Below are 25,409 nucleotides of genomic sequence, written 5' to 3'. Positions count from 1 at the left end.
AATCCCATTTTTATGCGTGGAGTTTTAGAATATATTGGTAAGTATGCTGTTGCATAACTACCGGTATTACAATAAAATTCACAAAAACAAATATAACACCTGTAAATAATAATGCTCTAAGCACAATGATGTTACTACCAATCATAGAGCATGAAGTCAGTAAAACTACATAAAACCTAAAAAAATAGAAAGTCGGCAGGCTTATATGAAACACCAACGTGTAAGCGGAAACGTAGAATACAGACTACAAAGCATCCTTAATAACCATAAAACAGTCATTCTGAAAGGGTAAGGATCTGGAGTACTTAAAACAGGGAAGAATTATGCCTCTGGTAAAGAAAGGTAATGCAGAATGCACAGAAAGCTACTGGCCTCTTTTCCTGCTGTTATCGTTCTCAAAAATAATAGAATCACATATGAAAGACAATTTAATGAATCGCTTTCGTAAATACAACCTCGTAAGTGAATCACAGACTGCTTTCTGAAGTAGTAAACATACTGAATCGGCCATGATATAAGTCACAAAAGTGATACTTGTTGCTCTTGACAAGGATCAGAGTGTCACAGGAAAGTTTTTAGATATTTCTAAAACTTTTGATAGTGATGACCATTAAATTATACTAAACAAGTTGCCCTCTTTAGGAATATGTGGTGCAGATATTCGCCGATTCCGATCATACCTAGCAGGTAGGCTACAAAGAGTAGAAATGACACAACCACAAATGTGGCTACAGTTATCAGAACCAAAATACATTAATGTAGGAATTCTTCATGGTAGTATGTTAAGAACAATGCCGTTTGTACTGCGTAGCTTGAAAACGGAGATTATCTACTTCTGCGACGATATGGCAAAGTACGTCACAGTATCAGACGTCACTTTGCCTTGAACTTGACCCCCAGCTGCGTTGACACTCAGGCACAATATCCATTCAGTGCACCAGAAAATACATATACATATACCGCAATCAATTTTATGGTCTTTCAAAATACCTGACTGTTAACAAAGGATTATGTACTGTGTTCAGGATCCCAGAGATATTCATAGTAAAGTTAGCAGGGTAAGTGCGATAATTAATAAATTATCACACCTATTAATTTTCTGTATGTAGATTATTCAGGGGATATTAGTACAGTTTCTTAGTTAGTTACAAATATGAGTTAGCAATCACGCAAATGCGCAACATTCTATGAGCTGCTTTGCAGACTAGATCATATCATATAACAAATATCTTAGTCGGCATAGTTTCTGAAACTTCCTGGCAGATTAAAACTGTGTGCCCGACCGAGACTCGAACTCGGGACCTTTGCCTTTCGCGGGAAAGTGCTCTACCATCTGAGCTACCGAAGCACGACTCACGCCCGGTACTCACAGCTTTACTTCTGCCAGTATCTAGTCTCCTACCATTCTCATTCTGGCATAGATTCTGCTTGAGAATGATAGGTAAGTAAAGAACTAACATCACTGCTTAACATTAAAAGACGCCTGTATCGGCGGAAATTGACTTACTTAAGTGTTATCTGACGTAGTGTAAGAAATACTGTAATCTTTTCTTTGTTTTAAGGAAGAAGATTGTATCAACCAACGATTTACCTAGGCGTCAAATCTGAGATAATCCACTACTGCACCTGAGAGTATCATTAGTTTTGATCAATAATAAAGATCTTTATTTATTTATGTATTCTGGGGCTGTTTCATCTAACAGAGAGGTTATCCTCATAGATTTGCATGAATATTTCCATGTTTTAGTACTTCCTTCCATTATTTAAATGCATCTCCATATTTAAATAATCTGTGCGCTTGTTAACTGGTCGTAAGATATGGAATCAATATTATTATCTTTGTTTTCCTTAGATATCGTACACGAACGCGCTGAAATAAAGTACCGTCCACAATTATCCCTTTCTAATGAATAAAAAAAATACATTACTTATCTATTTTATCTCCTTTATCCCCTCTTATTTGTGTGCGTTGTCTAACAGCAAGAAAAGAGTTTTGTTGAAAGTTTGTGGAAGTACGAGGCCCAGAGTGTTTTCCTCATACTTTGTAAATCATTACCTTCATTTCTGATGGCATTTTCGTATTACTGGTGAAGTTGATATATTGTTTTATCAGTCATCCGACCTCTAAGTGGCTTGCCATCAGACAGTGTGGTGGTGCGAAGAGTTTGTTTTCATTTTCTCACATATGTGCCCATCCTCTTTTGCACATGCCCAACGCATCCCAATTTCTTTATCACAATAATTTCAAATGGATTTGCTTCAGCAACACACTTACACGCTTTAGAATCTCCATCCCCTAGCCACTGTGTGTATCGGACACCCCTTTCCTGCAGTGATCCACTAAACATTTTCATTGCGACTTCAGCTTCCATTCCTCCGCTGCTTTCATCATACTTTTTCTGACAGTTTCCATGTTCATTTTTTCCACTTTTCTCACAGGAGCTACAGCAATGTTTTGCAAGTGCCTCAAAATCAATTATTTTGCCTGTGTCTACACTTGTGTTTGTGGCAACCGAGTTTTTGAATGTGTGGCTTCGCTTCTGCCACGTCCTAGCAAACGCAACTGATACATCAATGCTACCTTCCTACATTTCAATAGCTTCATTGGTTGCAGCCTTCATTGACAGGAAAGCGACAGTTTCAATCGTTTCTCCTACAACTTCAGTGTACCTCTGAATTTTCGTAGGTGGTGATGGTAGATTCATAAGAGAGCACAAACACTGAGCTGCACTATGACCTTTTCCGGTAGCTCTCATGGCATAGAAAAGTCTTATATTAACCTCATACAGATTATTCTTGCATTCATTCGACGTTAAAAATGACTTTCTGTTGTCACAGTCAGTGCAAATAACTGCTATTGTTGTAGAAGGAAAATTCTTGCAGAAAAATCTTCTTCCATAATTACTTTTCCGCCACAAATATTACAGCACAAGGAATCACACAACACCTGAGTTAAAACGGTTCGTATCACACAAAACATAAACCAGACCAGAATGGCTATTTTCTAAATTATCTTGCAGTAATCCCAGCTCCTCATATTGTTTATCTATTTTAGTTTTACTTGCACCGGGTGATGCTGCAGCTCTTTTGTTCTCTGGTCGCACATTGAGGTTCTTTTATTTTACACTGCTTGTGGGTTCCAGCTCTTGAACAACACTCGGTTTTACACTGCTAGTGTGTTGATTACCTCCAAACTTACGTTTGTTGAAGAGACTAGCATTTATAGGCATGTTTATATTGCATCTAATTGCACCAGACTTCAGCGAAAGCCACTGTTTCACTCAAAACAAACAAACAATTGCCAAGCGACAGACAATACAGCAGTGTCACTAACATCGAGAGCCACATATTTTCTATCCGTAGATGAAAATTACAGCCTACTATAAAGTATAGCTTCCGAAACATTCACATATAAACAGATGCACATCCAAAATTTGGTAATTTCAGAATACGCATGTAAGATCAGAAAATTAAAAGTAAAATACTTCTAAATGTCACAGAAAGGTAATTTATGCAACATTTCCTGCAGGAAAGAATAAATAATATTCTAGGGCATGTTTTGTAAAGTGTCAAAACTTTCCTGCAAACTCCTCTAAGAGCACTGAGGTGGATTCATGTGGCGTTATGACTTGTGCAGATGGCAGCCTACTTTGCACATGTTGCTCTGTTGACAATCAGGACTATTGATGGATGAAATGGTAATTAAATCAAGATGTTGATAGACGAGGTTTCACTAGACATGATCTACATATATACAAGTCTGGGAAGGGAATATTGGTGCAGCTGATTCATGCAAGTATCTTGGAGTATACATGATCAAGTTTCTGTTATCATGAGTAGGTGATGCAGGTGTTTTTAGGATAAACTCAAACAATAGTTTCCCATGCCTAAGTTTATATCCAGCGATGTATAAACCATGTGATAAGTACTCATAAGAATGACTCTAACACACCAAATAACTCACATACTATATGTCATAAGGAAAAAGAAACCACTGGAAAAAGTAACAGGGGACATTTCACAGATTTAATCCTTCAGCAAAACAAGCGATCAATAAAAGGTAAAATACATCAATTTGAAGTTGAGCTCCAGTCGTTAAACTGTATAGTTGTTTATGTCACTTGGCATTGGTGTAGGGACAAGGAAATCAACCATGAAGCGTTATCTTTATATGAAAGGAAAGACTTGTACAGGAAGACTACTTCAAAGTGTCGAAGATCAGGGATTTACGTCAGAAAAGGAACGTAGTTTAAATCAAGATATAACCGTAGTTCAGTAAGTGCTGAAGCAGTTTGAAATAACAGCTGCTGGGTTAACACAAACAAAGAATTAATCGTTTTGTTTGAATACCGAACACCTAATGGTTGTGTGGATCCTTTTTCAATAAGTTAACTGAAGGTACAGATAACGCTTCAACTATTAAGTAAATGTAATTTTGTATGGAGTTATAAATACAAACACGAATACCACAAAAGTGACTTGCAGCACATTCATAAAAATTCTTCAGAGATTTGGCATGTCCATTTTCTCAATAGCACAACTGGAGCTACAGCAATGATTGCATCAGTAATTGACAATGTGGCCACATTCTCTAAATTCTTAACATTATATGAATTAAACTCTGAAAAGGCTGAAATTTGCCTTTTATAACTGTCCACTACCAATTTCCAGTGTTTAACTGCTTGTCAACACATGACCAGTTTTTGCTATGATAATCCACTTATGTTTTACATGCTGGTCAATTCAAGAACAGTTTTTGCTTTGATAACCAGTTATAACACTACCTCTACTATTGTAATTTAGTACCCCTTTACCTAAATAACAGAAAAACCTTTCTCTGTGTTGTCACGTATACTACACTACAATAGAACAAATAGTCCTGTTATGGGAAAAGCCACGTATAACCCTCTGACTTAATTTAGTTTAGTTTCCAAATAATGTATACTATGGGAGGATAGTCCTGTTAATAGAAAAAGCTAATCAATAAAGTTACCCTTTTTACAGACTTTGAGCGTGTGTTGTGTCTAACGGAGAAGTAAATCAGACTATTCAGTTACTTTTCCTAAGATTTTACCCAGCCAGAAACAGAAACGCAGTTTGAATAATATTATACTGAAGCTAGGACAACTCAGTTCCAAGTTCATTTAGTGGTTTAAAACATGTACCAATGGTCGCCAGCCCATCCAGGCGATGAAACAGTGCAGTATTGGAAAAGAAGAAGTATAATTTTTGCTAACTTTCTTACTACTGTTTAATTTGGTTCTTCAGATAAATATTACTCCACGTAAACAATGTTGGTGCACACGCTGGAATTTCTTTGTGACTACTACACCCTTATACATTACGTTTTTAAAAGAGAAAAAGCCCAGTAGGTAAGTTAATGGATGCTAAAATAAAATTGACCAGGGGGGATAAATACAGAACCATTTTCTATAATAAACAAACTTAAATAATAAAATACTTAGATAACAAAGCACACACTTCTTATACTGATCATTTCACTTCAAGAAAACCCCTTTCTTACTGGATTTTACTTTCAGAAGCTATTATTCTTTGAACTAACTCTGAATAGTCATTTACCAGATTCTAGAAACTTGGCTACCCTCTCATTGAATTTTACGTAAGCAAGCTTGTACAATAACACTTTGATATTGTTAAGAAAACACAAAAACAATTAAATAGTGTTTCTTTGCAATAACTTGGCACTTTATAAGTCTGTAAAATAGGATACTCGGATTCATCAAACACCAGGAAGGAACATCATATAGGTGTGTGATTAGGATGAAATAACAGGGTGAACCACTTTGTTTAAAGTTCAAGAATGATTATTAAAACACAGTTTAAATTAATGGTTCATGCTGTACAAAAGTAAATTTACTATAAAAGTCTTATCTGGTAGCTGTGGGCTTGGCTGTGGCGAACGATTATGGCGGCTATACTACCCACAGTACAGCCTGCAAGTCTCTTGCTGTATCAGCTTAGTTTGCCTTCTTGGCGTCGTTCAATTCTACACACCTCACAGCAATGCTGTAAACCGTTTGCAGTCTCCATCGGGGCATTTTGTGCAAATTTGCAGGCAAAGCTTCTCCTGCTTGCCTCAATCACTGCTGCCTACAGACTGTGTGTCTTACTTCCTGTGCTTGTTCTAGGTTGCGAGCCAATTCGCCCTTGCCTCCTTTTCCACTCCCCAGAGCCACTTTCGTTTTAAACAGAAGCACACTGGCTTTTACATAAGACCTATTACTTATATTGTTGCTAACTGTGACTATTTCTTAAATTGTCAAATTTGTTTTAACATGAACAATTTATACACACAAATTATTTTTAAATACGAAAGGCCATCCGAAAATTATTTAACATAATAAACAATTTATGTAGTATTTTACTTACATTACTCAATCCAACACAAAAAACCTCCATTCTCAGTATCACACACTTTACTTCACATATACAGAAAATTTGATATCAACTTGCAAAAAAATTTAAAGCAATAGAAATTATAAACAATTTAAATGAATCATAAACAAATATTTTAGATATGCCCCTTTTTCAATTATACGTCCTTGCAGGTAAGCGTGACTGGAATACCCAAAAATAAGTTTTATTGGTTCATTTACATTAAAACATTGTCCTCCTGAATAGACACTACACACTTAAACCTGTTACAAGTTATATCATAAAACCACACTTTACACACAAACATTTTAAAACTAATAGTACAAAATTACTACACTCTAATAGAAAAATTTTCTTTCCACTGTATGGGTATTATGGCGTTCCTTGGCTCCTGTGAACCAATATCATACCCTATTCTTTTGGCTGCCTGTTTGTGAGATCAAAAGCGGTCCATTTTACATTTTATTTAAGAACACTTTGTGCATTCTTCCTAGTAGGCTACCCCTTTTATTTTGACATAATTTCTGGCAGTCCTTTTTCGTCAAAAACCATGGGTTTGTTATGCCACTTAGGCTGCAGTATTTCACTTAACTGTCCTCTAAGTGACACATTTGTTTCAGGTTTCCATCACTGCACATTTATACAAAAGGATCTCAGAACCTGAAACTTGACAGATATTAATATGGTTGCAATAAAATGGATACAAAATACATTTAATAATAATAATAGTTACAAATTTTTGCACATTTCTGGCTACATACTTAGTTAGGTCAACAATGTTTCTATTTCCTAGTGGATTTCTGGACTTAGGATAAACTAGAAAGTATGTATTAGGGTGTGGTATTCCTTGAATTTCAGAAGGACCATAGTAAATGTACTTAAATTTTGAAATCTCATGGTTTACCTCATTAGATTTTTTGTGAGCTTTAACAAGTACCAGCACACCAACGTAAAATTTTGAAAATTTTACCTTTTCATCCTGCATTTTGGCTCTTGCTTCTGCATTTTATCTACCAAGTTCTCTCACGGTTTCCTTTTTCTTTACTGAATCTATTTCTTTACTGGATGGGTATTCTAACACTTTTTCTATCAAACTTATAGTTTTATGGCCTAACATAATTTCTTCAGGTGTGAAACCAGTGGTTTCATGTTGTAATGATTTCTAAATTACTTCAAATTTTGGAATAAATGTCCCTTAAGTTCTATGGGTTTAGTGACAGTCTGTGTTGCATAGTCTTCCTAGTTCTAACATACAGCATGATACTGGATTATTTGGTGGATGGTAGGCTGAAATGTGTGTTACTTGTATTCCTTTTTGCTCCATTCCTTCTACCCATAATTTTGCAATAAATTGTGAACCATTGTCAGAAAGTACTCTCCTTTGTATTCTTGTCTCACTAAAGTATTCCAACATTTTATGGAAAACTGTTTTAGCTGTGTCTTTCCTTATTGGATACAGTTTAATAAATTTTGAAAATACATCTAAAATAACTAGAATGTAGGTACAATTTCTAGCGATTTTACGTAGGGCTCATATGGGTCCACAGACAGTAAGTCTAAGTTATCTAATGGTTTGAGAATCTGCGTAGCACCTATGTTGGTATTGTTGGCCACTGTAGCTCTTTGACAAACTTGAAACGTTCTGTAACCTTTTTCAAAGCATTACTCCCAATTTTGGCAATCCTTTCAATTTTCTCATGGCATTTTTTGGCCCCACAATGTCTGTATGCCGAATGAAAGTAATCAAATAATTCTATTTCAAACTGTGGTGGCCAAAAAACTTGCCGTTCTTCACTATTTTTCCCCTTTCTAGTAAACAGTATCCCTTTAAATATTTTGTAAAATTTTGGTATTTGTGGACAATCATTTCTGCCAAATTTGACCTTTACTAATTTCCACAATTCATCTTCGTTTTGGAATCTCGTAATATTTTTGCATATGTTGGCTATTCTTTTACTAGCAGCTACCTCTTTTAAGTATAACATTTTAAAAGTTCCATCCTCATTGGTTTCTATCAGTTTCGCTTCCTAGTCCTCTTGTTCCTCCCACAATAAGTTTTGGTCTGCCATTACATCTTCCCATGAAATGGCATTCATCTTTTTGCCTTCTAAGTCGGGTGTTTCCTTTTTCTTTCCGATCGCAATTTCCTCACGATCCTTAGTTGTTGCTGATTACTAATCATTTCATCCGGTGGTTCATTTTTCTTAGAATCCGTTATGGCTTCCGCATCCTGTATTGACATTACTGCTTCATCACATATTTCGTCATTTACATATTTTATGTCCTCTTGACTAACTTCTTTTTGCTGTTTACTGTCCAGTTTCGGCAACTTTTCACACGATATATTCTCATTCTCTGGTAGTCACATTTCTATCAGACAGAGTTTTTCAGTAATCTTCGTTTCCTCCGATTCTGAATCAATAGATTGACTGATTTCTTTATTTTCATATATGTTGGCATCTTCGTTATCACTTTCGCCTTCTAACATGAACGTCCTTCTTAATTCCTTTGAGAACACTAGATTGTCACTAGTCTCGTAATTCATGCACTTCTGGATTCGTTCTATAGTAACGAGTTCCTTCTGTTTATCTTTTGTAGCTAGCAATTTGTTGTCCTCTGCTGGTACTTCATCTTCATCAGAACTATCCTCCTTATCTTTCGTGACGTCACTAGCTTGTGCTTCATAAACATTATAATCTTTGTGGATTTTTATCAATCGCACAAATTCATTTTCCTTCAAATTAGGCTTATAAATAACAGAAACTTTATCCACAGATTCGTTGTCACGCAACGACTCTTCAGCGAAGAGCAAATGTACATCTCCTACTTCGCATCTGCTTACGACCACTTCATTTTCTGTGACATTAGCAACACTCGTCGTGTGCGAGGTGCTTTTTGATTCAATGTATTGGCAGCTCGCGTACTCTGCACAGCTCCTGACAACAAACCTTTTCCCTTCACCTCCTTTCCGGTTGTAGTAATGCTGTATTCCTTTTCATCACATTGCTTTATGCCATCATACAGATTTCTCATTTGTATACGCCAGTTATCAATTCCGTACAAACTATCTCCCATCTCAGTTACATCACGTTGTCTGTCCAGAGTCTCTGAATTGGTTCCAGTGGGTAATGCGTGCCTCAGCGATACAGATGGCCGTACCGCAGGTGCAACCACAACGGAGGGGTATCTGTTGAGAGGCCGGACAAACGTGTGGTTCCTGAAGAGGGGCAGAAGCCTTTTCAGTAGTTGCAGGGGCAACAGTCTGGATGATTGACTGATCTGGCTCTGTAACAATAACCAAAACGGCCTTGCTGTTGTGGTACTGCGAACGGCTGAAAGCAAGGAGAAACTACGGCCGTAATTTTTCCCGAGGGCATGCAGCTTTGCTGTATGGTTAAATGATGATGGCGTCCTCTTGGGTAAAATATTCCGGGGGTAAAATAGTCCCCCATTCGGATCTCCGGGCAGGGACTACTCAAGAGGACGTCGTTATCAGGAGAAAGAAGACTGGCGTTCTACGGATCGGAGGGTGGAATGTCAGATCCCTTTATCGGTCAGGTAGGTTAGAAAATTTTAAAAGGGAGATTCATAGCTTAAAGTTAGATATAGTGGGAATGAGTGAAGTTCGGTGGCAGGAGGAACAAGACTTTTGGTCAGGAGAATACAGGGTTATAAATACAAAATCAAATAGGGGTAATGCAGGAGTAGGTTTAATAATGAATAAAAAAATAGGAGTGCAGGTAAGCTACACCAAACAGCATAGTGAACACATTATTGTGGCCAAGATAGACACGAAGCCCATGTCTACTACAATAGTACAAGTTTATATGCCAACTAGCTCTGCAGATGATGAAGAAATTGATGAAATGTATGATGAGATAAAAGAAATTATTCAGGCAGTGAAGGGAGACGAAAATTTAATAGTCATGGGTGACTGGAATTCGAGAGTAGGAAAAGGGAGAGAAGGAAACATAGTAGGTGAATGTGGATTGGGAGTAAGAAATGAAAGAGGGAGCCGTCTGCACAGAGCATAACCTAATCATAGCTAACACTTGGTTCAAGAATCATAAAAGAAGAGACGTGGAAGAATCCTGGAGATACTAGATGGTATCAGATAGGTTATATAATGGTAACACAGAGATTTAAGAGCCAGGTTTTAAATTGTAAGACATTTCTAGGGGCAGATGTGGACTCTGACCACAAGCTGTTGGTTATGACCTGTAGATTAAAACTGAAGAAACTGCGAAAAGGTGGGAATTTAAGTAGATGGGACCTTGATAAACTGGCTAAAGCAGAGGTTGTGCAGAGTTTCAGGGAGAACATAAGGGAACAATTGACAGGAATGGGGGAAAGAAACACAGTAGAAGAAGAATGGGTAGCTCTGAGGGATGAAGTAGTGAAGGCAGCAAAGGATCAAGTAGGTAAAAAGACGAGGACTAGTAGATATCCTTGGGTAACAGAAGAAATATTGAATTCAACTGATGAAAGGAGAAAATGTAAAAACGCAGTAAATGAAACAGGCAAAAAGGAATACAAACGTCTCAAAAATGAGATCGACAGGATGTGCAAAATGGCTAAGCAGGGATGGCTAGAGGACAAATGTAAGGATGTAGAGGCTTATCTCACTAGGGGTAAGATAGATACTGCCTACAGGAAAATTAAAGAGACCTTTGGAGAAAAGAGAACCACTCTTATGAATATCAAGAGCTCAGATGGAAACCCAGTTCTAAGCAAAGAAGGGAAAGCAGAAAGATGGAAGGAGTATATAGAGGGTCTATAAAAGGGCGATTTACTTGAGGACAATATTATGGAAATGGAAGAGGATGTAGATGAAGATGAAATCGGAGATACGATACTGCGTGAAGAGTTTGACAGAGCACTGACAGACCTGAGTCGAAACAAGGCCCCGGGAGTAGACAACATTCCATTAGAATTACTGACGGCCTTGGGAGAGCCAATCCTGACAGAACTGTACCATCTGGTGAGCAAGATGTACGAGACAGGCGAAATACCCTCAGACTTCAAGAAGAATATAATAATTCCAATCCCAAAGAAAGCAGGTGTTGACAGATGTGAAAATTACCGAACTATCAGTTTAATAAGTCACAGCTGCAAAATACTAATGCGAATTATTTACAGACGAATGGAAAAACTGGTAGAAGCCGGCCTCGGGGAAGATCAGTTTGGACTCTGTAGAAATGTTGGCACACGTGAGGCAATACTGACCTTACGACTTATCTTAGAAGAAAGATCAAGGAAAGGCAAACCTACGTTTTGTAGCATTTGTAGACTTAGAGAAAGCTTTTGACAACGTTGGCTGGAATACTCTGTTTCAAATTCTAAAGGTGGCAGGGGTAAAATACAGGGAGCGAAAGGCTATATACAATTTGTGCAGAAACCAGATGGCAGTTATAAAAGTCGAGGGACATGAAAGGGAAGCAGTGGTTGGGAAGGGAGTGAGACAGGGTTGTAGAATATCCCCGATGTTATTCAATCTGTATATTGAGCAAGCAGTAAAGGAAACAAAAGAAAAATTCGGAGTAGGAATTAAAATCCATGGAGAAGAAATAAAAAGTTTGACGCTCACCGATGACATTGTAATTCTGTCAGAGACAGCAAAGGACTTGGAAGAGCAGGTGAACGGAATGGACATTGTCTTGAAATAGGATATAAAATGAACATCAACAAAAGCAAAACGAGGATAATGGAATGTAGTCGAAATAAATCGGGTGATGCTGAGGGAATTAGATTAGGAAATGAAACACTTAAAGCAGTGAAAAGTTTTGCTATTTGGGGAGCAAAATAACTGATGATGGTCGAAGTAGAGAGGATATAAAATGTAGACTGGCAATGGCAAGGAAAGCGATTCTGAAGAAGAGAAATTTGTTATCATCGGGTATAGATTTCAGTGTCAGGAAGTCGTTTCTGAAAATATTTGTATGGAGTGTAGCCATGTATGGAAGTGAAACATGGACGATAAATAGTTTGGACAAGAAAAGAATAGAAGCTTTCGAAATGTGGTGCTACATGAGAATGCTGAAGGTTAAATAGGTGGATCACATAACTAATGAAGAGGTATTGAACAGAATTGGGGAGAAGAGGAGTTTGTGGCACAACTTGACAAGAAGAAGGGATCGGTAGGTAGGACATGTTCTGAGGCATCAAGGGATCACAAATTTAGCATTGGAGGGCAGCGTGGTGGGTGAAAATCGTAGAGGGAGACCAAGAGATGAATACACTTAACAGATTCAGAAGGATGTAGGTAGCAGTAGGTACTGGGAGCTGATGAAGCTTGCACAGGATAGAATCTTGTTAGCGCACGAAATACGTCCGTTGCTAGCCGACTGTGATTCACCTGCACAACCATCTGTCGCGGCAGAGGCCTAGTGCACAGTACTGGGGGTATCGAAGCTTCTCTGTCCATGTCGAGAGTATTTTTTGCGTTTAGACCTCCTGCATCTTTTTCCCACGTCCGTCCGGCCCTCAACGATCGCGTTCTTCAGTTTAACTCCTCTCTATGGGAGTTATCTCGCGGCCTATGTTCTCTTCCGTGGTGGCTAGAGGAAAATCTTCCTTTGCCTCTTCCTCTTTGCTCAGTATTAACGTGATACACATTATTATTTTGCTCCTGATTGCTGTTATTCTGATGGTTCCTTTCATTCCGGCAGTTATTATTCTGTCGGAAATTATTTTCTCTCCAGTGGTATTCATCAATCACTTTTCCTAAACATGCAGAAAACGTATTGTGGTTACTGCCTACATATCTTTTGGAATCTTCTGGTATTTTCTACCACAGTTCCCACATGATTTCGGAATCACTCGTTCAGTTCCTTAAGTGAGCCAATCTCCTATACCATGACTCACAAAATTCTTTCATGTTCACTCGGCCTTTACCTTCGAACATTCTCACGATTATAAACTGACGCCATAGGCTATTTTGTATCTGCTGAGACCAATATTCGTCCAAGAACTTCTGTCTAAATTCACTGAAGGTCACTGCTTCAGTGCTTAATTCCCCATCGTTTAGCATCTCCTGCTATCCACTAATTACGACATTTACTTTTTCCTGATCTGTGATATTTTCAGGAAATAGCCTTCCGCAGTTCTTAATAAAATCCACTGTGTTTTCGGTAATGGTCGAATTTTTCTTCGGCGTCTAGTTCCTTGTAAACTGGAGACTGTCTTACCATTTGTTTGCTTAGAATTGAAGTGTTCCTCTTTTGTGCTATCAGTAATGCATACAAATGAATCGGTTCTTGTTCATTTAGTTGATTATTGTCTACTCCCTTGTCTTTCTCCTCTGAATCTGCTTCTTTTTTAACTGGAGAAGGGCTTAAGAGCATATTATTCTCTTTCCCCAAATTAATATTTTCTATCTGCTTTTTCATCAGTAAAATCGTTTCCTCTCTGTCCTGCTCCCGATCACTGTTTACAAAAGAGCCACTTCCTGCTTATCTTCTCTATACTGCATATAGTTTTCTTTACTCATATTTACAGTAGCGGGAACCCGACTCTGGAATAACCTCCCTCGTTATGTTAGAGAACTTAAAAACATGACCGGCTTCAAAAAACAGTTAATGACGTATCTACTTAAGCAACAGTAATGCCTTCCTCTGTACATGAGTGCACTTCACCTCATTACTTCTCTCTCTCCCCCTCCTTAAACCTCCCTTACCCAAAACTCGCTATACTAGTAAACATCTACTTTACACACCAAAATATTAATGTACATCTGCACAAACCTTCATTACTATTGCGAATCTTTCTCATGTTGTCATTATTATTTGATTTTTTTTACTGTTATTATTATTGCTTTCACCATAATCTGTATGTATAGCACCTGATGTAAAAATACTGCCAGCATTTACTTTATTAGGTCTTAGTCATGTTAATCATTATTATTTGATTTTTTGTTTTACTGTTATTATTATTGCTTTTATCATAATCTGTATGTATAGCAACTGTTGTAAAAATACTTCCTCATTTACTTTATTAGGTCTTAGTGACTAGTCTTTATTCATATTGTCACTAGAGTAAGCTAATTTTCTCATTTAAACTATGTTCATGATGTTACTCTGATGTGTGAAATGCTGCATGTGTGGAACACTGGTCCGATGTAAGAGAGGGCCTGATGGCCCTAATCTGATCAGGTTAAATAAATAAATAAATAAAATAAAATAAATAACTGATTCAGCTTCACATATAATAGTTTATACTGCTGTACCTTTCTTTTAATTGCTTTAACGAATTCTTGCCCCTGAGACCTTTATACTTCTTCCAAAAGAATCCTACCTGTCTGTAAAATATATAACTGTGCTTAGCTACATACGGACTCTTAACTGCTATAAAACGTCCTGTCACCAGGCGCCACGTATAACTCTACCTCTGCCATTGTAATTTAGTATGCTTTTACCTAAATAACAGGAAAACCTTTCTGTGTTGCCACGTTTACTATACCCCAGGAGAACAAATAGTCCTATCACGGGGAAAGCCACAAATAACCCTCTTACTAAATTTAGTTTAGTTTCCAAATAATGTATACTATGGGAGGATAGTCCTGTTAATAGAAAAAGCTAATCAATAGAGTTACCCTTTTTACATACTTTGAGCGTGTGTTGTGTCTAACGGATAAGTAAATCAGACTATTCAGTTCCTTTTCCTAAGACTTTACCCTGTGGTTCAATAGAAACGCAGCATGAATATTATTATACTGACGTGAGGACAACTCAGTTCCAAGTTCATTTAGTCGTTTAAAACATGTACAAATGGCCGTCAGCCTATCCAGGCAATGAAACAGTGACATACTGGAAAAGAAGAAGTATGAATTTTGCCTACTTTCCTCCTACTGTTTAATTTGGTTCTTCAAATAATATACTACACATAAAAAAATTGGTGCTGACACTGGAATTTTTTTTTTACTACAACCTTATAAATTTTATAAGCGAAAAGGCCCAGAAGATGCCTTCAGGGAAAGTAAAGAAAATTGACCAGGGGGACATATAGAGAATCATTTTCTATAATAAACAAACTTAAATAATAAGAAACTTTTTATGCTGATCATTTCACTTAAAGAAAAATTCTTTTTTACTGGATTTTACTTTCAGAAGTTATTATTCTTTGAACTAACTCTGTATAGTCATTTACCAGATTCTAGTAACTTGGCTACCCTCTCATTGAATTTTACGTAAGCAAGCTTGTACAATAACACTTTGCAATTGTTAAGAAAACATAAAAACAATTAAATAATGCCTCTTTGTAATAACTTGGTAATTCATAAGTATGTAAAATAGGATACTCGTATTCATCAAACACCAGGAAGTAACACCATATAGGTGTATGATTAGGATGAAATAACAGGGTGAACCACTTTGTTTAAAGTTCAAGAATGATTATTGAAACACAGTTTAAATTAATGATTCACGTTGTACAAAAGTAAATTTACTATAAAAGTCTTATCTGGTAGCTGTGGGCTTGGGTGTGGCGAACGATTATGGCGGCTACACTATCCACAGCACAGTCTTCAACCCTCTTGCTGTATGGGCTTAATTTCTCTTCTTGGCGTCGTTAAGTTCTACATACACTAGCCCAACAACTCGCAGCTATGCCGTAAGTCGGTTGCAGTCTCCACCCGTGACATTTTGCCCGAATTTGCAGGCAAAGCTTCTCCTACTCCACAAGTGAGTTGCCTCAATAACTGCTCTCTACAGACCGTGTGTCTTGCTTCACGCACTTGCTCTAGGTATCGTGCCAATTCACCCTTACCACTTTGCAGAGCCACTTTCGTTTTAAACAAAAGCACACTGGCTTTTGCGTAACACCTATATCTTATATTGTTGCTAAGTGTGACCATCTCTTAAATTGTGAAACTTACATTAACATTAGTGATATATGCACACAAATTATTTTAAATACGAGTGGTCACCAGAAAATTATTTTAAATAAAACAATTCGTGTAGGATTTTACTTACATTACTCACATGCAACACAAAGAATCTCAATCTCCAGTATAACTCACTTTACATATACAGAAAATTTAGTATCAATCTGTGAAAAAGTTTAAAGCAAAAATATATATAAGAAAATTTAAATGAACCATAAACAAATATTGTTATACCGTGCACACTAGTCAATATCTGTGTAGTAATCACTCACGGCTCAGCTGGTGTGGCTTGTCTTGGCAACGATCTCTGGAGGGAGTAGTGTTCGGCCAGGGTTACCGTTCTAGCGACAAAGTCTCTATGACATAGGTTGCAAGTGCTACTCTGAGATGAAGAGGTTGGCACAGCAGAGGAATTCGTGGAGGGGGGCATCAAACCAGTCAGAAGACTGAAAAACGACAAAATCGCTAGAACTAGAGGAATTTATGAACTTCTAGCACACAAGCTAGAAAATCTGAAAAGGGAAATGCAAAGGCTCAATCTAGATATAGTAGGGGTCAGTGAAATGAAACGGAAAGAAGACAAGGATTTCTTGTCAGATGATTATGGGGTAATATCAACACCAGTAGAAAATGGTATAACAGGAGTAGGATTTGTTATGAACAGGAAGGTAGGACGGTCAGTGTATTACCGTGAACAGTGATACGGTTGCTCTTACCAGAATCGACTGCATACCAACACCGTCAACGAAGTTCAGGTATGCAGGCCGAAGTCGCAAGCTGAAGATGATGTGGTAAAGAAGGTATATGAGGATACTGACAGGGTAATACAGTAGGGAAAGGAAGATGAAAATCTAATAGTCATGGGGGACTGGAATGCAGTTGTAGGGGAACGAGTAGAAGAAAAGGTTACAGGAGAACATAGGCTTGGGACGAGGAATGAGAGAGGAGAAAGACTAATTGAGTTCTGTAATAAATTTCAGCAAGTAATAGCAAATACTCTGTTCAAGAATCACAAGAGGAGGAGATACATTTGGAAAAAGCCGGATGATACAGGAAGATTTCAGTTAGATTACATCATGATCAGACAGAGATACCGAAATAGATACTGGACTGTAAGGCGTGCCCAGGAGCAGATATACACTCATATCACAATATACTAGTGATGAAGAGTCGGCTGAAGAGATTAGTCAGGAAGAATCAATACACAAAGAAGTGGAATACGGAAGTACTAAGGAATGATGAGAAATGATTGAAGTTCTCAAAGGCTATAGATACAGCAATAACGAATACTTCGGTAGGCAGTACAATTAAAGAGGAATGGACATTTCTAAAACGGGAAACAACAGAAGTTGCAAGGAAAACAATAGATACAAAGAAGATAATTGCGAAGAAAGCATGGGTAACAGAAGAAATACTTCAGTTGATCGATGAAAGAAGGAAGTACAGAAATGTTAAGGTAATTCAGGAATGTAGAAATACAAGTTGATGAGGAATGAAATAAATAGGAAGTGTAGGGAAGGGAAGACGTAATGGCTATATGAAAAACATGAAGTAATCGAAACAGAAATGATTGTCGGTAGGATTGACTCAGCCTATAGGAAAGTCAAAACAGTCTTGGGTGAAATTATAAGCAAGGGTGTTAACATAAAGTGTGCAAAAAGAATTCCACTGTTAAATGCGGAGGAGAGAACGGATAGGTGGAAAGAGTACATTGAAAGAGTCTATAAGGGAAAAGATTTGTCTGATATGATAGAACAAGAAACATGAGTCGATTTAGAAGAAATAGGGGATCCATATTGGAATCACAATTTAAGAGCTTTGGTGAACTTAACATCAACTACAGCAGAAGGATAGATAACATTCTATCAGAATTTCTAAAGTCATTGGGGTAAGTGGCAACAAAACGACTATTCATGTTTGTGTGTAGAATGTATGACTGGCAACATACCATCCGGCTTTCGGAAAAATATCATCCGCAGAGTACCGAACTCTGCAAGAGCTGACAAGTGCGAGAATTACCGCACAATCAGCTTAACAGCTCATGCATCCAAGTTGCAGACAAAAATAATATACAGAAGAATGGAAAAGAAAATTGAGGATGTGTTAGAATGACGATCACTTTGGCTTTACCAGAGAGAGAATTCTGACGTTGCGTTTGACAATGGAAGCAAAACTGAGGAAAAATCAAGAAACATGCGTAGGATTTGTCGACCTGGAAAAAGCGTTCGACAGTGTAAAATGGTTCAAGACGTTCGAAATTCTGAGAAAAATAGGAGTAAGCTATTGGGGGGGGGGGGGGGGGAGATGTGTAGTATACAGTATGTGCAACAGCCAAGGAGGAATAATAAGAGTTGATGACTAAGAACGAATTGCTCGGATTAAGAAGAGTATAAGACAGAGATGCAGTTTTTCGCCCCTGTGTACTGTCTGTACATCGAAGAAGCAATGATGGAAATAAAAGAAAGGTCCAGGAGTGGGATTAAAATTCAAGGCGAAATGATATCAATGATTCGATTCGCTGATGACATTGCTATCCCGAGTGAAATTGAAGAAGAATTAAGTGATCTGCTAAATGGAATGAAACGTCAAAGAATGCGAATATGGACTGAGATTAAATCAAAAAACAGACGAAAGTAATGAGATGTAGCAGTAATGAGATGTAGCAGAAATGAGCACAGCGAGAAACTTAACATCAGGAATGATGGTCACAAGTTAGATGAATTTAAGGAATTTTACTAGCTAGGCAACAAAATAATCAATGACGGACGGAGCAAGGATGACGTCAAAAGCAGACTAGCACTGCTAAAAAGAGCATTCCTGGCAGAGAGAAGTCTACTAATATCAAACACCGGCCTTAATTTGAGGAAGAACTTTCTGAGAATGTACTCCTACGTTTGGGGCACAGCATTGTATGGCAGTGAAACGCGGACTGTGGGAAAACCGGGACAGAAGAGAATCCCATTATTTGAGATGTGATGCTACAGACGAATGTTGAAAATTTGGTAGACTGACTAAGGTAAGGGATGAGGAGCTTCTGAACGGAGTCGGAGAGGAAAGGAATATGTGGGAAACACTAACAAGGAGAAGGGACAAAATGATAGGACATCTGTTGAGGCATCAGGGAATGATTTCCATGGTACTAGAGGGAGCTGTAGAAGCCAAAAACTGTATAGGAGGAGAGAGACTCGAATACATTCAGCAAATAACTGAGGATGTAGGGTGTAAGTGCCACTCAGAGATGAAAAGATTGGCACAGGAGAGGAATTCGTGGTGGGCCGAGTCAAACCAGTCAGAAGACTGATGACTCGTAAAGGAAAAGGCTGTTTTAGTGGGGAAAAAATATTATCAATTTTTGGGACAAACAAACACAAGGTTTCTTAGTTTGGAATCTTTTGATGTGCACCTAAACAAACATAATTAAGTAAATTTCATTATGACATTCAAGCCCTTACCCAATTATTAACTTCTGATACAGGTAACTTCAGTATCAACTCAAATAGATAGTGACTCCCCAGTACTATTCTATCAAATAGAAACGAAATTCTATAGGGCAAAATTACACATGCTTTTGACAGCTTCAGCGATGCTAGCGCTCCAACTGGCTGGACTGTAGAGACAGATGAATGACTTCAGATAAGCCAAGAAACAACTTGGAGCTGTTTTGGAACATTAGTGTTGGCGCTAACTGGAAAATTAATTAATTTCAAGACATAATAAAATCTCTGTGCAATATAAGATGAACAATTCACAGTATCAAAGGCATAGGCCTATAATCGGAAATGCTCTTACGCAAGAAATGAATTGTAACCTGACTTGTTTAAGTTTAACATGAGCTGATTATATGTATATCCACATGCCTGGCACATATTTCCCCATGCATTGCACCAACTGTAGTTTGTTTTGCAAGTTTCTTTACTGATTTTAGACTAAAATCCACAGTCACAACTAGACACAACGTTTATATTCGTGGAAATTAGCTTCTACTTTCTCTTCTAAACGCCCTTCTGGCCTAGTTCTTGTTTCTGTGCCTTGCATTATGAGATGACAGTCCATTTTATCACCTTTATCACCTTCCACGGGGAACATATAAGGTGAGTGTCCATTTTACCACCTCACACGGGCATCTCCTTGACGAGGTGACTAGTATGATATGCCACATGCCATACTTTGATGTGAGCGAATTCAGTCAAGGCCAGAGTAGGGAATTAGAGTTTCTGTACCAGGACAAAGACAATGTTGGTGCAGATGCCGTTTGGTAAAGTACCATTGAGTCCAGATTTTGCTCTCTCCAAATTGCATATGCTTTGTCCATTGAATATCAAAAGCTAGGATATTAACGTACCCTCACATCAAGTAGGTGAGAGTTTTTTCATTGGTTCAAAAAGTTAACTTCTTCTCCACCAACTCAGTGCATTGACAAGTTACAACAGCGTATATTTAAATGAGCTGATGAGGTTTTTTAATAATCATTCTTTCCTATGATAAAAAAAATTTCATTTGTAGAGATAATGATTATAATAATTGTCGTTTCAATATGTCCAAGAATAAAATATTTTGTTATTGAGTGTCAAAAGAAATTGAGCATGATTCTTGTGTATCACTTGACCCCTGAAACAACAGTTGATAAATTACATCTAGAATAAAAAAGCGAATAGTTGTATTGTCTTTCTAGAATAGACCGCAAACTTTCACTTTTATTAAGTCATGCATTCTAGCTATGTGACAGCAGCATTTCTAACGATTTTTGTCACAGTATGCACCTGATAATAGCTGCCTTACAGGGTCAGGGTCATATTTATCTAGAATGTCTGTTTGACACCCTGGACTTGAGAAGACAGTTCAGATGTTTTGCCCATTTGCACACTAAGTGGTAAACTAAGTTTGCACACATTAGTATACTCACAGTGCAGATACAAAGGTCGGACATATGACAAACAGAGAGGAGGTGATGAGCCACATCACAACATTTTTCTTTAAAAGTAACTTTCCTAGCACATGTCAAGGATTAGGGATGGGCCTCAAATATCGAAACCGCAAGGGTCACAGCATGGGTCTCGACAGAGCCACATAGCTTGCTTCGCCACATGGGGTGGATACAGTACACACACACACACACACACACACACACACACACACACAGATATATTCGAGGAACAGTCTGAAAATTTTGAGGAAAGTGAGTGTGTACCCTTTACGTCTTTTCTGTATGGAGGTGTTGTTAGTGGATAAGATGACCAAAAGTAATATTTGGAGAGTGTGAAAAAGAATTCCTGAATGTGGTAGTTTGCTTGGCAGACTCCACAAAAGTAAAAAGAACAGAAGCTGCTCTAAGAAAAGATGGAAAGACCATGAGGGAGAAGAAAGAAGACCTGGGCTAGAAGATTGAAGCTTCGCCTTTCAAAATCCACTCCTGAGATCTTAAAGGGCAAGTATGTCAAATTACCATACAAAAACTTCATAACACTTCAACTTCATGCTCATGCAATTGTTTGAACACTAGCACTGTGATCATCAAATAGTAAACGTCAACATAGAACTGCTGTTGGTCTTCATACAATCAAAACGTGGCAAATCATAAAGAATGAGAGCCTACAATCTCCAGTGAAACCATGATCGGTTACATCGCCAAAGCAATGATCCTGATAATACAATACAGCCATGAAAGTCATGCTGATATCTGTACAAACACACATCTAATTGCCAGCAATGCACGTACCACATTCTACAGCTACTTTCCAACTAGAGCCATCGTCATATGTCATTACATACAGCTCTACCACATCAAAACAAGACCCTGCAAGCTGTGACAACATAATGTGGTCCACACAGCCACTCAACCTTCAGAAACTATATACTCCAGTCGACAAATAAGTGTAAGAGTACAGTGAAAACTATGTATTGTAGAGGGCAACTGTAGTACTGGAAAAAAATGTATTTCAGTTCAAACTCAGCCAAGGAAGAAATTGTCCTCTACAAGTGTCAAGAAACATTATCTTTATGTCTCTTGGATGTCAATGTATAATCTGTTGTCTGATGTAATACATACCCTGTAAACTTAGTTTATTTTATGTACATATACCGGGTGGTACATTGATAGTGACTCGGCCAAGTATCTCACGAAATTAGCATCAAAGAAAAAAAAAAGAGGTACAAATATGTTTGAGTGTGACAGGGGAAAATAGATGGCGCTATAGATGGCCCATTAGAAGGCGCTGCCGTAGGTCAAATTGATAGGAACTGCATTCTTTTAAATAGGTATCCCCATTTTTTATTTCACATTAGTATAGTACGTAAATAAATATGAATGTTAGATTTGGAACATTTGATTCGCTTTGTGATGGATGGCGCTGTAATATTCTCACCAAAGTAGTAACGCACCCAATAGCACTCAATTCATTATTTAAATTAGGTATGATAAGACACTTTTCCAGTTCATAATAATTATGCGGAAGACATAATCTTGTTAACATGGAACGTATAACAGTCGCAGAAAAGGTAGATATCGTATTTATTTATGGATATTGTGATTAAAATGCCCAACAAGCTATACTGATCGTTATCCTGACAGACAGCATCCAAGTGTCCGGACCTTCCGTCGGTATTTAAAGAAACCGGAAGTATTCAGCCAAGAAAAAGACACAATCGAGAACTGCAACAAATGGAGATGCCCAAATACGTGTAAGTGTGTTAGCTGCAGTTGAGGCAAATCCACACATCAGTAGGAGACAAATTGAGCGGGAATCGGGAATTTGAAAAACGTCGGTTTTGAGAATTGTACATCATCGTACATTTCACCCTTACCATATTTCTAAGCACCAGGAATTGCATGGCAATGATTTTGAATGTCGTATAAATTTTTGCCGCTGGGCACAAAATGTTACAAGACGATAACAGATTTTTTTCAAGAGTTCTATTTAGTGGCGAAACGTCATTCACAAACACAGGTAACGTAATCCGGCATAATATGCACTATTGGGCAACGGAAAATCCATGATGGCTGCGACAAGCGGAACATCAGCGACCCTTGTGAGTTAATGCATGGTGTGAATTATGGGGGGACACCTAATTGGCCCTTATCTTATCGATGGCAATCTAAGTGTTGCAATGAATGCCGATTTCTTAAGTAATGTTTTACCGATTCTACTACAGTGGCAATATACTTACAACATGATGGATGTCCAGCACATAGACCGTGTGCATTTGAAGAAGTATTAAATAGAATTTTTAATGTCGGGGTGCCTGCACGTTCACCAGGCCTTACATCTCTGGACTTCTTTCTTTGGGAAAAATTGAAAGATATTTGTTATTGTGATTCACTGACAAAGCCTGATTACAAGTATCAGCTCATTGTCAGTGCATGTGTGACAATTACTGAAGGCGATTATTCGCTGTTGAGAGGATTTTCGTTACGTGTATTGCCAAATGCATTGAAGTTGAAGGACATCATATGGAGCATTTAGTACATTAATGAAGTTATTATGTTGCTCACACAGTAACAACATGCTTTCCCATAATTTATGATAAGGTCACAAAAGTAAATGTATCACATTGGAACAACAGAAATAAAGTCCAAAAGTAACTACTTTTTGTGTTACAATTTAAAAAACTACATTCTTAGCAACTGTTCATCTAAATGGTTGAGGAAAATTATGAGTGTTGGAATATTACAGAGCCATCCATCACAAAGCGAAACAAATGCTCCAGATCAAACATTCATATTTATTTACGTACTATACGAAAATGTAATAAAAATGGGGGTACCTATTTTAAAAAATGCAGTTTCTATCAAATTGAGCTATGGCAGCACCATCTAGTGGGCCATCCATAGTGCCATCTGTTTTCCCCCATCATGCTTGAAGGGATTTGTTCTTATTTTTTCATTTGATGCTAATTTTGTGAGACATTTGGCCCAGTCAGTATCAATGTACCACCCTGTATACTTTTGCAAGTGTCAATTATTTTATGTAAATGTGTACTTCTGTAACTTCAGTTACTTTATGTAGATGTAAACCCTGCAATCTTCATTTATTTTATAATGTATGTTGTGTTTACGATCTACAAGGTTGGATTTAATAGTATCGTAGATGAAGGTATAGAGAGACAGATGTTTTAAATGCACATGTAATGTGAGGGGTAGGTTAGACAAAGGTTAACTCAACTTCATCCATACACATCATCATTACTGGTAAGCAGAATGAATGTGGGCTTTTCTTTCATAAATTTGAAACATAATTAGACTAGTTAAAGTATGAGTAAGATGCAGATTCCAAAGTGAAAGAGGCAATCTAGTGTATTTACTTATAAAGAGTCATCAAACAGCTAAACAATAATTATGGACATTTAATCCATGAACATATAATACTTCAGTATACTACCATTAGGGTAGACTGAAGGATCTTGATACATTTACATATTGAAAATAAATAATATTGTAAGATGATTCACCCAATAATAAAACTGAGACACTTTTATAATTTGTCGCTGTTTCAGTCAGTGCCACAATACTTGACTACACCCAGTACCAACAAAAGTAGATGGGGGAGGTTATGTAAGGTGGCAGTCCGTTTTTACCATCTTCCATGGGCAACAGGTAAGGTGACAGTTCATTTCACCAGCTTCCATGGGCACCTCCTCGACGAGCCGATTCGAATGATATCTCACACTGCCATACTTTGGGTGTAACAGACTTAATTTGCACATCAAATGATAATGAAAGCGTACTTGGCTGATTGGAATACGATACTAAACAATCCTTTTTCCCATGTGCATGTACAAATATTTCGGCAGCAACGCAGATCTGGAATGGAGAGGAGGTGATGGCCCATGATACAATATTTTTCCTTAAAAAGCCACTGTGCAGACCCATGTTGAATGACAGGGATGTGTCATAAATATTACGGCCTCAGGGGACGCAGCGTGGGTCTTAAGAGAGTCATGTGGCTTGTTTCACCACAGGGGGCCAGCAGCATGTTTACTGACCCAGGTGTCCCAATGGAGAGGCGACAGCCAGTTCAAAATACACAATAACTGGATGGGCCACATTTTTCGAGGCAGAGAAGGAAATAGTTAAAACAGAATGTGGCACTCACGTCAAGAACAGTGCATGGTATCTACACACACACACACACACACA

The sequence above is a fragment of the Schistocerca piceifrons genome, chromosome 5, assembly GCF_021461385.2.
Source record: "Schistocerca piceifrons isolate TAMUIC-IGC-003096 chromosome 5, iqSchPice1.1, whole genome shotgun sequence".
Taxonomy (NCBI): Eukaryota; Metazoa; Arthropoda; class Insecta; order Orthoptera; family Acrididae; genus Schistocerca; species Schistocerca piceifrons.
The sequence above is the reverse complement of the archived record's forward strand: the minus strand, read 5'-3'. Positions refer to the sequence as shown.